The sequence below is a fragment of the Mobula birostris genome, chromosome 8 (assembly GCF_030028105.1).
Source record: "Mobula birostris isolate sMobBir1 chromosome 8, sMobBir1.hap1, whole genome shotgun sequence".
NCBI classification, from domain to species: domain Eukaryota; kingdom Metazoa; phylum Chordata; class Chondrichthyes; order Myliobatiformes; family Myliobatidae; genus Mobula; species Mobula birostris.
The window spans coordinates 3,905,233-3,922,449 of NC_092377.1; the positions used below are offsets into that span (position 1 = coordinate 3,905,233).

General features: G+C 44.6%; 1 long non-coding RNA gene across 1 annotated transcript in view; it reads left to right on the forward strand.

Annotated features, from left to right (window-relative positions):
- Positions 1–17,217, forward strand: part of LOC140202115 (uncharacterized) — a 29,583-nt gene that overhangs the window by 6,876 nt on the left and 5,490 nt on the right. Inside the window, exons 2-3 of the long non-coding RNA XR_011887001.1 lie at positions 5,812–5,873; positions 7,584–7,709. This is a non-coding gene — a long non-coding RNA (uncharacterized lncRNA). The remainder of the gene's footprint in view (positions 1–5,811; positions 5,874–7,583; positions 7,710–17,217) is intronic.

Here is a 17,217-nt window from a genome sequence, read left to right on the forward strand (position 1 = left end):
ATCAAAGTATTCTGATTAGGAACATGATATCTTGTGCAGCATATACGACAGGTTGCCATGCTGGTTTATTGGCACTTATGAAAGAAGAAACTCGAAGTTTGTTGTTTGCAATCGATTGTGTAATTGTTACATGCTCAAGGAGATCTTTTTTTTGTGAGAATGATGTAATGGTCTTTTGGAGGTCACCTGATGTGATTTTCCCGCCGATGTGAGGTCACGTGATGACATGTGCCCCCCTGGTGACTATATAAGGGTCAACTCAGGTGACACAGTAGGTTTTTTGAGTTTGTAGATTTCCAGGTAGAATGTGTTGTGCCTCCGTTTCTGTTGCGTGTTTGTTTTTGTGACGCAGTTTCAATTTTAAAAACGGAAGGTGCGTTCTCTTACAAGATATTGCATTATTGGACTGGAAATTTGTGGCTGGAAGTGCCAATTTACTCAATTCCGACATTTGAAGGGAGAGTGAAGAACTTATCGAAGTGAAGGATCGAGAGAAGTCGGCATTGTTTGGCAGTTTAATAAAGAATCGACCTTATTGAGTCTTCGTTGGAGCAGTACCTGCATCGAGATAACTCTTGCAAAAGGGCAGTGAATTTATGCAAAAAAGTGCTCTCTCTCTCTAAAGGAATTTAAGGTCAGTTGATTTAAAGTGTTTGTTTTCAGCATCGTGAATCCTGTGGACAGAACCAGCAGTAAAGTTGCGTCTGTGAAGAAATCCTTCTCCAGAGAAGTCTCTCCCAATTGAACGTGCAAATCTGTTGGACTTTCAAAGTTATTGCTTTAAGAACTATATCTGACTGTATCGCTTTAAGAACTATTTTCGCATTTAACGCTTTAAGAACCAGAGCCAAGTGGAGTTGGTGAACGGCTGCATACCTGTTAGCTTCCGGTTAAAGTTTTCCTTTGTTGTTTTTCCCTTATCATTTATATGTGTTTAATAAATGTTTGGTTGGTTTTGATATAACCTGTCTCGATTAATATTCATTGCTGCCAGTTACGTAACATAATTCATCGTCAACATCTCACAGCCAAAAATCTCAGACAGTCAATTTTTTTCAAGTATAACTTTTACAATACCAGTGACATAGATAGGACAAAGGAGGAGGTCCTGAAGAGAGATTTCCAGGAGTTAGGAAGGAAGCTGAGAAGCAGGACCTCCAGGGTAGTAATCTCGGGATTGCTACCTGTGCCACGTGCTAGCGAGGGCAAGAGTCGTCGGATCAGGCAGATGAATGCGTGGCTGAGAGACTGGTGCAGGGGGCAGGGCTTCAGATTCTTGAATCATTGTGATCTCTTCTGGGGAAAGTGTGACCTGTTCAAAAAGGACAGGTTACACCTGAACCCGAAGGGGACCAATATCCTGGCGGGTAAGTTTAATAGAGCTGTTAGGGAGGGTTTAAACTAATTTGGCAGAGGGATGGGAACCGGAATGATAGAGCAGAGGAAGGGGATAACAGAAATAAATCTAAGATAGTGAGCAGTAAAGATGTCAGGAAAGACAGGCAGGTGATGGGGCAAATGTGTAGCCATTGGGATGAGTTGAAGTGCAATAAAGTTGCAGTGAAATCAAAGCGAAAAGTATCAAATACTGGTCTTAAGGTGTTGTACTTAAATGCACGCAGCATAAGGAATAAGGTGGATGATCTTGTTGTACAGCTACAGATTGGCAGGTATGATATTGTGGCCATCACTGAGACATGGCTAAAGGATGCATGTCTCTGGGAGCTGAACGTCCAAGGATACACGGTGTATCGGAAAGATAGGAAGGTAGGCAGAGGGGGAGGCATGGATTTATTGGTAAGAAATGATATTAAATCGTTAGAAAGAGGTGATATAGGATCGGAAGGTGCAGAATCTTTATGGGTTGAGCTAAGGAATAGCGGGGGTAAAAAGACCCTGATGGCAGTTACTTATAGGCCTCCAAACAGCTGCAGGGATGTGGACTACAAATTACAACTGGAAATAGAAAAGGCTTGTCAGAAGGGCAGTGTTATGATAATTGTGGGGGATTTAAACATGCGAGTAGATTGGAAAAATCAGGTCGGCACTGGATCTCAAGAGAGAGAATTTGTAGAATGTCTGTGAGATGGCTTTTTAGAACAGCTTGTTGTTGAGCCCACTAGGGGATCGGCTGTACTGGATTGGGTATTGTGTAATGAACCGGCGGTGATTGGAGAGATTGAGGTGAAGGAACCCTTAGGAGACAGTGATCATAACATGATTGAGTTCACTGTGAAATTAGAAAAAGAGAAGCCGAAATCTGATGTGTCGGTGTTTCAGTGGAGTAAAGGAAATTACAGTGGCATGAGAGAGGAACTGGCCAAAGTTGACTGGAAAGAGACACTGGCGGGAAAGACGGCAGAGCAGCAGTGGCTGGAGTTTATGCGAAAAATGAGGAATGTGCAAGACAGGTATATTCCAAAAAAGAAGAAATTTTCGAGTGGAAAGAGGATGCAACCATGGTTGACAAGAGAAGTAAAAGCCAAAGTTAAAGCAAAGGAGAGGGCATACAAGGAAGCAAAAATTAGTGGGAAGACAGAGGATTGGGAAGTTTTTAAAACTTTACAAAAGGAAACCAAGAAGGTCATTAAGAGAGAAAAGATTAACTATGAAAGGAAACTAGCAAATAATATCAAAGAGGATACTAAAAGCTTTTTCAAGTATATAAAGAGTGAAAGACAGGTGAGAGTAGATATAGGACCGATAGAAAATGATACTGGAGAAATTGTGATGGGAGATGAGGAGATGGCAGAGGAACTGAACAAGTATTTTGCATCAGTCTTCACTGAGGAAGACAGCAGGATACCAGACACTCAAGGGTGGCAGGGAAGAGAAGTGTGTGCAGTCACAATTACGACACAGAAAGTATTCAGGAAGCTGAATAGTCTAAAGGTAGATAAATCTCCTGGACCAGATGGAATGCACCCTCGTGTTCTGAAGGAAGTAGCTGTGGAGATTGCGGAGGCATTAGTGATGATCTTTCAAAAGTCGATAGATTCTGGCATGGTTCCGGAAGACTGGAAGATTGCAAATGTCACTCCGCTATTTAAGAAGGGGGCAAGGAAGCAAAAAGGAAATTATAGACCTGTTAGCTTGACATCGGTGGTTGGGAAGTTGTTGGAGTCGATTGTCAAGGATGAGGTTACAGAGTACCTGGAGGCATATGACAAGATAGGCAGAACTCAGCATGGATTTCTTAAAGGAAAATCCTGCCTGACAAATCTATTACAATTTTTTGAGGAAATTACCAGTAGGCTAGACAAGGGAGATGCAGTGGATGTTGTATATTTGGATTTTCAGAAGGTGTTTGACAAGGTGCCACACATGAGGCTACTTAACAAGATAAGAGCCCATGGAATTATGGGAAAGTTACATACGTGGATAGAGCGTTGGCTGATTGGCAGGAAACAGAGAGTGGGAATAAAGGGATCCTATTCTGGTTGGCTGCCGGTTACCAGTGGTGTTCCACAGGGATCAATGTTGGGGCCGCTTCTTTTTACATTGTACATCAACGATCTGGATTATGGAATAGATGGCTTTGTGGCTAAGTTTGCTGACGATACGAAGATAGGTGGAGGGGACAGTAGTGCTGAGGAAACGGAGAGTCTGCAGAGAGACTTGGATAGATTGGAAGAATGGGCAGAGAAGTGGCAAGTGAAGTACAATGTTGGAAAGTGTATGGTTATGCACTTTGGCAGGAAAAATAAACGGGCAGACTATTATTTAGATGGGGAAAGAATTCAAAGTTCTGAGATGCAACGGGACTTGGGAGTCCTCGTACAGGATTCCCTTAAAGTTAACCTCCAGGTTGAGTCAGTAGTGAAGAAGGCGAATGCAATGTTGGCATTCATTTCTAGAGGAATAGAGTATAGGAGCAGGGGTGTGATGTTGAGGCTCTATAAGGCGCTGGTGAGACCTCACTTGGAGTACTGTGGGCAGTTTTGGTCTCCTTATTTAAGAAAGGATGTGCTGACGTTGGAGAGGGTACAGAGAAGATTCACGAGAATGATTCCGGGAATGAGAGGGTTAACATATGAGGAACGTTTGTCCGCTCTTGGATTGTATTCCTTGGAGTTTAGAAGAATGAGGGGAGACCTCATAGAAACATTTTGAATGTTAAAAGGCATGGGCAGAGTGGATGTGGCAAAGTTGTTTCCCATGATGGGGGAGTCTAGTACGAGAGGGCATGACTTAAGGATTGAAGGGCGCCCTTTCAGAACAGAAATGCGAAGAAATTTTTTTTAGTCAGAGGGTGGTGAATCTATGGAATTTGTTGCCACGGGCAGCAGTGGAGGCCAAGTCATTGGGCGTATTTAAGGCAGAGATTGATAGGTATCTGAGTAGCCAGGGCATGAAAGGTTATGGTGAGAAGGCGGGCAGTGGGACTAAATAGGATAAAATGAATCAACTCATGATAAAATGGTGGAGCAGACTCGATGGGCCGAATGGCCCACTTCTGCTCCTTTGTCTTATGGTCTTATGGTCTAATATGTGCTATCAACAAAATTAAAGCCCATCCATTAACTAGCAGATTATTTCACCAATGATACCAAGATAACGATGGGGAGTTTGAACATATGCTTCTTCACACTGAAGTGCGTTGGCTGCCAAAAGGCTGCTGATTAAAACATGTCATTGATCTTTTTGGCACTGTGGTTGAATTTTTGCTCAAAGTTGATAAGAGCTTGGGAAGCAAGATTGAACTTTTACATGGATGTGTGACATACCTTGCTGATCTGTATGAAAAATGAACATTTTAATGTTACGTAACCGGCAACAATGAATATTAATCGAGACTGGTTATATAAAAACAACCAAACATTTAATAAACACGTATAAACGATAAGGAAAAAAACAAAAGGTAAACTTTAACCGGAGGTTAAACAGGTACGCAACCGTTCACCAGCTCCACTCGGCTCTGGTTGTTAAAGCGTTAAATGCGAAAACAGTTCTTAAAGCGATACAGTCAGATATAGTTCTTAAAGTGATAACTTCGAACGTCCAACAGTTTTACACATTCAATTGGGAGAGACTTCTCTGGAGAAGGACTTCTTCACAGACGCACGTTTACTGCAGGATCCCCGATGCCGAAAATGAACAGTTTAAATCGAATGACCTTAAATTCCTTTTAGAGAGAGAGAGCCTTTGTGCATGAACTCATTGCCCTTTTGCAAGAGTTATCTCAATGCAGGTTCTCTCCAACGAAGACTCAATAAGGTCGATTCTTTATTAAACTGCCAAACGATGCCGACTTCTCTCGATCCTTCACTTCAATGAATTCTTCATTCTCCCTTCAAAACTGTCGGAATTGAGTAAATTGGTACTTCCAGCCACAAGTTTCCAGTTCAATAATACAAATCTTGTAAGAGAACGCACCTTCCATTTTAAAAATGAAACTGCGTCACAAAAACAAACACGCAACAGAAACGGAGGCACAACACGTTCTTCCTGGAAATCTACAAACTCAATAACCCTACTGCGTCACCTGAGTCGACCCTTATATAGTCACGGGGCACATGTCATCATGTGACCTCGCATGGACGGGAAAATCACATCAGGTGACCTCCAAAAGACTATTACATCATTCTCACAAAAAAAAGTCTCCTTGAGCATGTAACACTAAATATGAAGCTGCAGGGTGAGTATGTCAATTTAATCCAGGCAAAAAGTGCACTGTCCATTTTTATTGGAAAATGGGAAATATATAAGCAAAACATTGGGAGAAGAATGTTCTCACAGTTTCCCAGCATGGGAAGTTTGGCACTCTCTTTCACAGATGGTGATTTTCAAGAGTACTACTTATACCTGCAGACACTGAAGAAGGATTTTCAGAATCGATTCAAGAATCTGAACAATCTGGAAATCTGGACTGGGTAAGTAACCCATTTCTTTGCAAAGTGAAAGAACAGGAGGAGAGCTTTCAAGAAGAAATGATCAAAATCCATAATGATGAAGAAGCAAATATGCTTTTCAAAAATGTCAGCTTTTGTGGTATGTGTCATCACTGCCACAAGAAATTTCTTGGTCTTTGGCAAGCAGCTCTTCATTGTATTTCCATCCTCCTACCTTGTTGAAAGAGGTTTCTGTACAGTGAACCACATACTTACATAAAAACAGTTGGACTTAGTTTCGTGAGGGGACTTAAGATTTTTGCTGCCACATCATGAGCCAGATATTTTAACTCTTGCTAAAAACCACCAAGCTCAAGGATCCCGTTGATATCGAAGCTGCTGTACAGCACACAGTTACTGTGTAAGCTAGGCTCCAAGACAAATAAAAATGTAAACCAGAATCATTTTCCTCATGTTAGCATATGGTAGATAAGTTTTGGCGGTGTTGCGAAACACTGAGGTGGATGAATTTGTAGCAGAGTTACAGATTGGCACGTGATGGGCATCACTGAATTGTGGATGGGAACTTAACATCCAAGGATAAACATTGTATCAAGAAGACAGGCAGGTAGGCAGAGAGAGTAGCTTTGATAATTTAAAAATTAAATCAAATCATTAGAAACTGAAAGGTCTAAAGGTAGATAAATCAACTGGACCGGATGGTCTGCATCCAAGAATTCAGAAAGAGATGGTTGAACAGACTGTGGAGCCATCAGTGATGTTGTATAAAGAATCAATTGATTATGGCATGGTTATGGAGGGCTGATAAATGAGAATTGTCACTCCATTCTTCAACAAAGGAAAGGGGTAGAAGAAAGGAAATGATAGGAAAACAAGTCTGACCTTAGTAGTTGCAAACAAATTGGATGTGTCTTTGGGTATTTGGAGGCATGTGATAAATAAGGCAGTAGTCAGCATGGTTTCCTAAAGGGAAAATCTAGCCTGACAAATCTGTCTGAATTATTTGAAGAAAGGACAAGCAGGATAGACAAAGGAGAATTGGATATTGTGTACTGTGATTTTCAGAAGGCCTTTGACAAGATGCCACACATGAGGCTGCTTAACAAGTTAAGAGCTGTGGAGGCCAAATTGCTGGTTATTCTTAAGGTAGAAGTCAATAGATTCTAGATTAATCGAGGCATGAAGGGACACAGGAAGAAGGGAGGAGTCTGGAGTTGAGAGGGAATTGGATCAGCCATGATGAACTGGCAGAGCAGACTCGATGGGCCAAATGGTCTCATTCTGCTCCTATATCGTATGGTTTCATGGCTGTATTCAGGAATTCCCACCAGTGTTGGGAGAGGGTTATGCATCTCTGCAGCAACACTAGTGTCTGTGGGACAGCTGGGATCTGGTGATGTTGTAGTCCCACATTGTGGATCCCCCACCAGAACAAGTGGTTCCTCTCCATCCACCAGAACAAACCCCATTAACATAGGCAGCTCTTAAGTGAGATTCACACCGAGTTGTACCACATTCTGGTGTGGGATCTCCAGTGAACAGAAACACAGGAGGCTACAGTTCCATCATGACTAGAGCTTTTCCCATCATCAGGAGCATCTTGTACCGCATGTATTTCCTCTGTCTCAACTTGTGCTCATGTCATGATGTTTATTTTGTTGTTGGTGTATAACTTATGTTAATTTAATTTTAAATTAATTAGTTTTGTCGTGTTTGTAATGGACTGTGCAGGTGCAGTGAGCTGATCTTCATGGTGATTATACCCTGGGTGTGTTCGTCTGTGACAAGACACTTGAACTTGAAGATGAACTCCTTCACCGTCTAAACTGAGAGCACCGCAATCCAATTGTCAAAATGGTGAGAACATTTAACCCTGCCTCATCTCACCAGTAGATCTGATTCACTACAACACTTGTTCAGCCTTGAAACCAATGGAGGTGATGAACAGCACTGGGTCTTTTAGACACTCAGCTTTACCAGGACTGTGAGGATGTCTGTGCATGGCTGAGCGACCTGATTCAGTAAAAGGTGTGAATTCACACCCTGGTCCAATTGGTGATCAGACTGAGCTGCCGCTGACCCATCACCACACGGGGCTCATTGCTCACTGGCTGTTCCTGTATAAAGACTTCTCCAGTCTCACCACTTCCACAGCAGTTGATATGGTTTAGCCGACCTGTCCAAAGATGTTGCAACGTACCTTGGAGATGACCGTAGATGGACTGAGTGGGACATTGCAGAGCCTAGTAGAGAAAACAGAAATGGTGTGAACAACAGCTTGACAGCTCGTGCTGTGCGAAAAGCTTCAATGTTCCAGAGGTGACCTTCCTTACCATGTAGGTGTTGTTTGAATCGAGCTGGTGACCTCCTGAACCCTACAACAGAACACAATTGAACCATTACATCAGTCTAAACATTGTCAACACTGGCTTTGAGGTGAGAGTGGGACAGTTTAAGGGAGATGTGAAGGGCAAGTTATCTTCACACAGAGGGTGGTGGGTGTCTGGAACACACTGCCAGGGTGGTGCTGGAAACAGACACAATAGTAGCATTTAAGAGGCATTTAGACAGATGCAGGAACATAGAGGAATAGGGATTTTATTCAGGGGGATGGGATTAGTTCCATAAACAAGAGATTTTGCAGATGATGGAAATCCAGAGCAACACCCACAAAATGCTGGAGGAACTCAGAAGGTCAGATAAACTTAGGAAAGGAAGAAGGTGACACCTGCTCCCTGTTCTCTCACTCTCTCACCTCCGTTCAGGGTCCCAACCTATCCCTACAGGTGAGGCAACACTTCGCCTGAAAACCTGTTGTGATTGCTAACTGTATCCAGTGCTCCCAATGTGGCCTCCTCTACACCGGTGATACGCGACGTGGACTGGGTGATGGCTTTCATGAGCACCTTCATTCCATCCGCACAACGAGTATTTCCCGGTGGCCAAACATTCTATTTCCAATCCCATTGTAACATGTCCAATCGTTCAATTCAATATCAGAGAATGTAAACAGCATACAACCTGAAACTCGTACTCTTCACAGAGATCCACATAACAGAAAAAACCCAAAGAATGAATGACAGAACATTAGAACGCCATTTCCTTCACTCCCTCCAAACTTAAAAAACAGCAAAAGCATCAACCTCCCCTCCCCCACTTACTCTTACAAGGGTGCAAACACCCACTACCCCACTACACGCTGTGCAAGTAACAGCAGAACCCCACTGGGGGGGAGAAAGTGGGGGAAAGATAGAAAGCCAGGAGAGAACGTGGGGAGAGAGAGAAGGGGAGAGATAGAGAAGGGACAGAGAAAGGGGGCAGTGAAAGGGGGCAGAGAGAGAAAGGGAGAGGAAACGGGAGAGAGAGAAGGGGGAGAGGAAAGGGAAGAGGAAGGGGGAGAGGAAAGGGGAGAGAAAGGGGGAGAGAGAGAAGGGGAGAGAGAGAAAGGGGGAGAGAGAGAAAGGGGAGGAAACAGGAGAGAGAGAAGGGGGAGAGGAAAGGGGAGAGGAAGGGGGAGAGGAAAGGGGAGAGAAAGGGGGAGAGAGAGAAGGGGGAGAGAGAGAAAGGGGAGAGAGAGAAAGGGGGAGAGAAAGTGGGAGAGAGAGGGGGAGAGGGGAGAGAGGGAGAGAGAGGGGAGAGGGGAGAGGGGGGAGAGAGGGAGAGAGAGGGGAGAGAGGGGGAGAGAGGGGGAGAGAGGGGGAGAGAGATGGGGAAGAGATGGGGGGAGAGAGGGGAGGGGGGAGAGGGGAGGGGAGAGAGAGGGGGAGAGAGGGGGAGAGAGAGATGGGGAAGAGATGGGGTAGAGAGGGGGGAGAGAGGGGAGGGAGAGAGGGGGGAGAGGATGGGGAGAGAGAGGGGGAGAGAGAGGGGGGAGAGATGGGGAGACATGGGGGAGAGAAAGGGGGAGAGATGGGGGAGAGAGAGGGGGATAGATGGGGGAGAGAGAGGGGGAACAGATGGGGAGAGATAGGGGAGAGAGAGGGGGATAGATGGGGGAGAGAGAGGGGGGACAGATGGGGAGAGATGGGGAGAGAGAGGGGGAGAGAAAGGGGGGAGAGAAAGGGAGGAGAAAAGGAGGGGGAAACATAGAAACATAGAAAGCCTGCAGCACAATGTAGGCCCTTCAGACCACAAGGCTGTGCCAAACATATCCTTACTATAGAAATTACCTCCGGTTTCTCAGAGTCTTCCATTTTACTAAGCCCCATGTACCTATCCAGGAGTCTCTTAAAAGACCCCATCATATCTTCCTCCACCACCGTTGCCGGCAGCCCATTCCCTACACTCACCACTTCCTGTGTGAAAAAACTTACCCCTGACATCTCCTATGTACGTACTTCCAAGCAGCTTAAAACTGTGCCCTCCCGTTCTAGCCATTTCAGCCCTGGGAAAAAGCCTCAGAATTAAAGAAAACCCCAGATAAGTGTGAGGTGGTTTATTTTGGTAGGTCAAATATGATGGCAGAGTATAGTGTTAATGGTACGACTCTTGGCAGTGTGGAGGATCAGAGGGATCTTGGAGTCCGAGTCCATAAGACACGATCATCTACACGATCAATGCCTCTCATCATCTTATACACCTCTATCAGGTCACCTCTCATCCTCCGTTGCTCCAAGGAGAAAAGGGCAAGCTCACGCAACCTATTCTCATAAGACATGCTCCCCAATCCAGGCAACATCCTTGTAAATCTCCTTTGCACCCTTTCTATGGTTTCCATGTTCTTCCATTAGTGAGGCAACCAGAATTGAGCACAATACTCCAAGTAGGGTCTGACCAGGGTCCTATATAGCTGTAACATTACGTCTCGGCTCCTGAACTGAATCCCATGATTGATGAAGGCCAATGCACCGTATGCCTTCTTCACCACAGAGTCAACCTGCACAGCAGCTTTGAGTGTCCTATGGACTCGGACTCCAAGATCCCTCTGATCCTCCACACTGCCAAGAGTCGTACCATTAACACTATACTCTGCCATCATATTTGACCTACCAAAATAAACCACCTCACACTTATCTGGATTGAACTCCATCTGCCACTTCTCAGCCCCATTTTGCATCCTATCAATGTCCCGCTATAACGTTCCTCATCCAGGTCAGTTATAAAACTCACGAAGAGTAGGGGTCCCAAAACAGGTCCCTGAGCCACATCTCTGGTCACTGACCTTCATGTAGAATATAACCTGTCCACAACCAATCTTTGCCTTCAGGAGGCAATTGAATTCTGGATGCACAAAGCAATGTCCCTTTGGATCCCATGCCTTCTTACTTTCTCAATAATCGTTGAAAAGGGTACCTATCAAATGCTTTGCTGAAATCCATATACACTACATCAACTGCTCTACCCTCATCAATGTGTTTAGTCACAACCTTAAAAAATTCAATCAGGCTCATAAGGCACTACCTGCCTTTGATAAAGCTATGCTGACTATTCCTAATCATATTATGCCTCTCCAAATGTCCATAAATCCTGCCTCTCAGGATCTTCTCCAACAACTTACCAACCACTGAAGTAAGACTCACTGGTCTATAATTTCCGGGGCTATTTCTACTCCCTTTGTTGAATAAGGGAACAACATTGACAACCTTGCAATCCTCCAGAACCTCTTCCGTCCTCATTGATGATGCAAAGATCATCGCCAGAGGCTCAGGAATCTCCTCCCTTGCCTCCTACAGTGGCCTGGGGTACATCTCATCCGGTCCCAGTGACTTATCCAACTTGATGCTTTCCAAAAGCTCCAGCAGATCCTCTTTCTTTATATCTACATGCTCAAGCTTTTCAGTCTGCTGTAAGTCAACCCTACAATCACCAAGATTCTTTCTTGTAGTGAATACTGAAGCAAAGTACTTATTAAGTGCCTCTGCTATCTCCTCTGGTTCCATACACACTTTTCCACTCTCACACTTGATTGGTCCTATTCTCTCATGTCTTATCCTCCTGCTCTTCATTTACTTGCAGAATGCCGTGGGGTTTTCTTTAATTCTGTCCGCCAAGGCCTTCTCATAACCCTTCTGGCTCTCTTAATTTCATTCTTAAGCTCCTTGCTAGCCTTATAACCTTCTAGATCTCTATCGTCAACTAGCTTTTTGAACCTCTCGTAAGCTTTTCTTTTCTTCTTGACAAGTTTTGCAACTAGTACCCTACCATTCTTTCCCTGTCTCATTGGAATGTACCTATGCATATCTCCATGCAAATATCCCATGAACATTTGCCACATTTCTGTCATACATTTCCCTGAGAACATCTGTTCCCAATTTATGCTTCCAAGTTCCTGGTTGATAGCCTCATATTTCCCTTTACTCCAATTAAACACTTTCCTAACTTGTCTGTTCCTATCGCTCTCCAATGCTATGGTAAAGGAGATAGAATTACGATCACTATCTCCAAAATAGTCATAGTCATAGTCATACTTTATTGATCCCGGGGGAAATTAGTTTTCATTACAGTTGCACCATAAATAATAAATAGTAATAAAACCATAAATAGTTAAATAGTAATATGGAAAATATGTAAAAAATGCTCTCTCACTGACAGACCTGACACCTGACCAGTTTAATTTCCCAATACCAGATCAAGCACAGCCTCTCCTCTTGGAGCCTTATCGACGTATTCTGTCAAGAAACCTTCCTGAACACACCTAACAAACTTTATGCCATCTAAAGCCTTTGCTTTTGGGAGATGCCAATCAATATTTGGGAAATGAAAATTTCCCACCATGACAACCCTGTTATTATTACACCTTTCCAGAATCTGCTTCACTGTCTGATCCTCAATGACCCTGTTACTATTGGGTGGTCTATCAAAAACACCCAGTAGAGTTATTGACCCCTTCCCGTTCCTAACTTCCACCCACAGAGACTCCTGTGTCCCTCCATGTCTTCCTCCTTTTCTTCATGTGTGACACTATCTCTGATCAGCAGTCCCATGTCTCCACCTCTTTTGCCTCCCTCCCTGTCCTTTCTGATACATCTATAGCCTGGCACTCCATGTAACCCTTCCTGCCTCTGAGCCTTCCAAGTCTCTGTAATGGTCAGAACATGGGAGAGAAAGGGGGGTGGAGAGAAAGAGGTGAGAGAAAGGGGTGAGAGAAAGGGGGTAGAGAAAGGGGGAGAATGGGGAGAAGAATCAGGGGGGGGTGGTTAGAGACTCCTTCAACTTCTCATTCTGGCTTCTGCACCATTCCTTTCAAGGCCTGATGAAGGGCCTCGGTCCAAAGCCCCAATCTTTCCATAGATGCTGCCTGAACCACAATGTCACTGGGGAATATCCCTGATGTAAGAAGCCAAGAATAGCTGGCCGGTGGCGTAGTGGCACTAGTGCCGGACTTTGGAGCGAAGACTCCGGAGTTCAAATCCAGCCGGCTCCCTTGCACGCTTTCCATCCGTGCTGGGTTGAGCGTCGAGCTAGCAACTCGGCCTCGTAAAAATAGGAAAGCCTGCTAAAAACGCCGTCATGACGGCGTCCCGGTGACTCCACTCGGAGCTAAGGGCTTTCTTCTTAAGGAGTGAAGAACATACATACCAGAGCGATCCTCACACAATTCTACTTATCTGAGAAAAGCATCAGAACTCACCGGGACATCCCTGGCCATGAAAACATTTTCATAATCTGCCCCTGGGCTCTGGTGATCAGTTTCTGTGGGTGGGTCTGTGAAATAGAGTATAAATTATCAGTAACAGCCGTCTCCGAGCTGTGAGTCCCACATTGCTGTCACAACACAACGACGGGCTCTTTCACAATCAGTCCCCGACCTTCACATTTTAATAACTCCACACAACAATCGGATCAGAATGAACCATTTAGTCACACGTACGGGACGGGTGGTTTCTAAACGCTCTGCGACTGATGAGGAAAATGCCTCCAGTGACAGCGAGAACTCCCAGCACGACAGCCAGAATGAGCCAGGCCAGGTACGATGGGGCTTGGGACATCTCTGTTTGAGGAACGGAAAGGAAATCACATCAGTGAGTAAACATCTGGGAAGATCACTGTCAGTGTAGAAGGAATCTGATCGGCCCATCTTCCTGTGCCAGCTCTTTGAAAAAGGTGCTCCCTGATCCCAGTCCCCTCATTCCCCAGAGTCCTGTGAAAAGTTCTTTCCAAGTATTTACCCAATCCCTGAAGGAATGATGCTGTTCCACCTGCTTGTACCAACTGACCTAGTGGGTGACTGAATAAAGCACTACCCTCAGAGACTTCCTGTTCCTCGTTGACATCTCACTAGAGACCATAATTCCAGTAAGGCATTGTTACTCTTGTACTCAAATCTGTCCCACAATAATGGACAAGGGGTTCCTTTCCGAATCACCAGTTGTACCTGCCTGCTGGGTTTGATCTTTGTGTACAAGGCCACCCAGATTCCCCAGGACATGAATATCCCTCAGTCTCTCTCCATTCAGAAATTACTCTTTGTTTCTATTTTTCCTACCAAGAGAATGATCTCACATTTGTCCACATGATATTCCAACTGTCTTCACCCTGCATGCTCACTCCGTGTGTCTCCATCCCCGTATGGCTCTGCATCCTCCTCACCGATCACATTGCCAGCACCTCTGCATCCCCGGCAGGCTTGGATACACTTGGTCCCCTCATTGATACAGAGTGTTAGAGCTGGGACCCAGCCCTGATCCCAGTCATTACTGACAGTCTTCCAGACAATCACCCTCTCTTCCCATTCCTTGTTCTCTGTCCAGTGATCAATCCCAAATCTGATCAATGTACTTTCCCAAATCCCACCTGCTCTGAAATTAATGAAAGGTTTCAAGGTTCAAAGTAAAATTTATTATCAGAGCACATACAACCCTGAATTTCTTTTCTTTGTGGGCCAAACTTAGCAGATCTATATGAAACACCCTGGTTTTCTTGGCTGCCTAAGTCTAATGAAGATAATCTCCAGCCCAGCCAAACTTGTGAGATTGAGACGCGATCCCACCCCAAACCACCTGTTTGTGTGAATGCTGTGTAATTCATTCCCCTAATTCACTAATTAGTGCTACGAAATAACAGACATTACACTGCATACGACTAAAGGATGTACCTTTATAAATATTAATTGATTAAAGGGTTAGTGTAGAAAAGAACTAAAACAAAGAAAAGGGTCCATTTTAATGAAACAGTCTAATGTGCACAAGTTGGAGCGCACAGTTTCCCCAAGTCACCGATCCTCAATCGATTTCTTCCCGGGCTTCGTCAAATCACAATTCCACTCCGGGTTGAATCCTACGACCTCTTCTCTCCAGCGTTTTCCCTCTTCATCTCCTCTTGAACAAAAAAACCCCAACCCCAATCTAGTGTTCCTCACCAGAGAAACCTCACCTTCAATTCAATCATCCTATTTGGATGACACACATTTCCCCTCATCTCTTATCTTCAACAACACCCCAAACATAAACTGAAAACAAGCAGCTCTCACAGAACTACCAAAATGAAATACATACAGCTTAACAGTGAAAATATGAACCAGGGCATTACATATGGAACAGTAACCGTAAAAAGGGTGACTGAAGAACAAACTGTGTAAATGCAAATATAAATAAATAATGAGCAGGAAAAAATGGCAGAACAGAGTCCTTAAATGAGTGTAGTTATCCCCTTTTGTCCAAGAGCCTGGTGGCTGAAGGCAGTAACTGATCCTGAACCTGGTGGTGCGAGTCCTGGGGCTCTTGTACCTTCCACCGGATGGCAGCAGTGAGAAAAGAGCAAAGTCTGGGTGCTGAGGATCTCTAATGATGGATGCTGTTTTTCAACCTCAATATTTCATCTAGATGTGCTCAATAGTTGGGAGGGTTTTACCCGTGATGTACTGGGCTGAATCCACTACCTTTTGTAGGATATTCTATTCAAAGGCATTGGTGTTCCCATACCTGACCAAGGGATGAAATCCAGGTTCCAATTGATAAGGTGGTACTGATTAGTTTTGAGGGGATGATAGTGTTAAATGCTGAGCTGTAATCGATAAAAAGCATCCTGATGTACGCATCTTCACTGTCCAGATGTTCCAGGGTTGTGTGAAGAGCCAACAATACAGCATCTGCTGTAGACTTGTTGCTTCAGTAAGTGCATTAGAGCGGGTCCAAGTCACCATTCAGACAGGAGCTGATATGCTTCAACAACAGCCTCTCAAAACACTTCACAACTGTGGATATAGGTGCCACTGAGTGATAGACAGGTTACACGCTCTTCTTGGGCACCAATACAATTGAAACCAGCTTGAAGCAGGTGAGTACCACACACTGCTGGAGCAAGGCGTTGAAGATATCCGTGGATACACCAGTCAGTTGGTCAGCACAGGTCTTCAGTATTCAGCTGAGTACCTGGCCTGGACCGGATGCTCTCCTTGGATTCACTCTCTTGAAAGCAATCCACACACCATCTTCAGATACTGAGACCAAAGGATCATTGGGAGACACGGGGGTGTGTGATGGTTCCTCCCTGTTCCGGTGGTTAACGTGAGCAAAGAAGGCTTTGAGCTCCTCTGGAAGTGTAGCTCTGCTGTCTCCTATTTAGCAAGATTTAACTTTGTAGGAGATTATGACATTCAAACCCTGCCAAAGCTGTCGAGGATCCCTCATTGACTCCAGTCTAGACCGGAATCTCCTCTTTGCCCAAGAGATGGCTTTCCAGAGATCATACCTGCACCTCTTGTAGCATTCTTGATCTCCAGACTTGAATGCCTCTGATCTGACTCTCAGAAGGTTCTGGATTTCATTGTTCATTCAAGGGCTTCTGATTGGGGAAAAACATGAACAATTTAATGGGATACACTTGTCCACAGCTGTTTTCATAAAGTCTGTAATGACCCTAGTTTAGTCATTCAGGTGGTCAGCTGAGCTCTTGAGGGTGGGCCAGTCCACTGCCTCAAGGCAATCCTGGAACCATTCTCAGCCTCCAGCGACCACCTCTTGGTTGTCTTGACCTCTGGATCCTGGACCTTTAGGCTCTCTCTGTTTGCAGGTAACAGGAGTACAGCCAAGTGATCTGACTTGCCAAAGTGTGGTCTCGGGAGGAACAATAGGTGTTCCTTATCATACTAGAGCAGTGGTCTAGTGTGTTGGGACCGCTTGTGCAACAGGTTCTGTGCTGGTGCAAATTGGCCAGGTTTTCTTCAAACAGGCCTGGTTAAAGTCACTGACTATAATTTGAAATGCATTGGGTCAGGCCATTTCTTGTTTACAAACAACGTTGTACTGTTTCGCAGGTGCTTGCTTATGGTCGGACAATGGTGGTACGTAAACTACAGTTAGGATCACAGATGAAAACTCCCAAGGCAAATAAAAAGGTTTACATTTAATCATTAGCTGTTCTAAGTCAGGGTATCAAGAAGTCAACATAACACCAACGTCCGTACATCAACGAGAATTGATGAAAA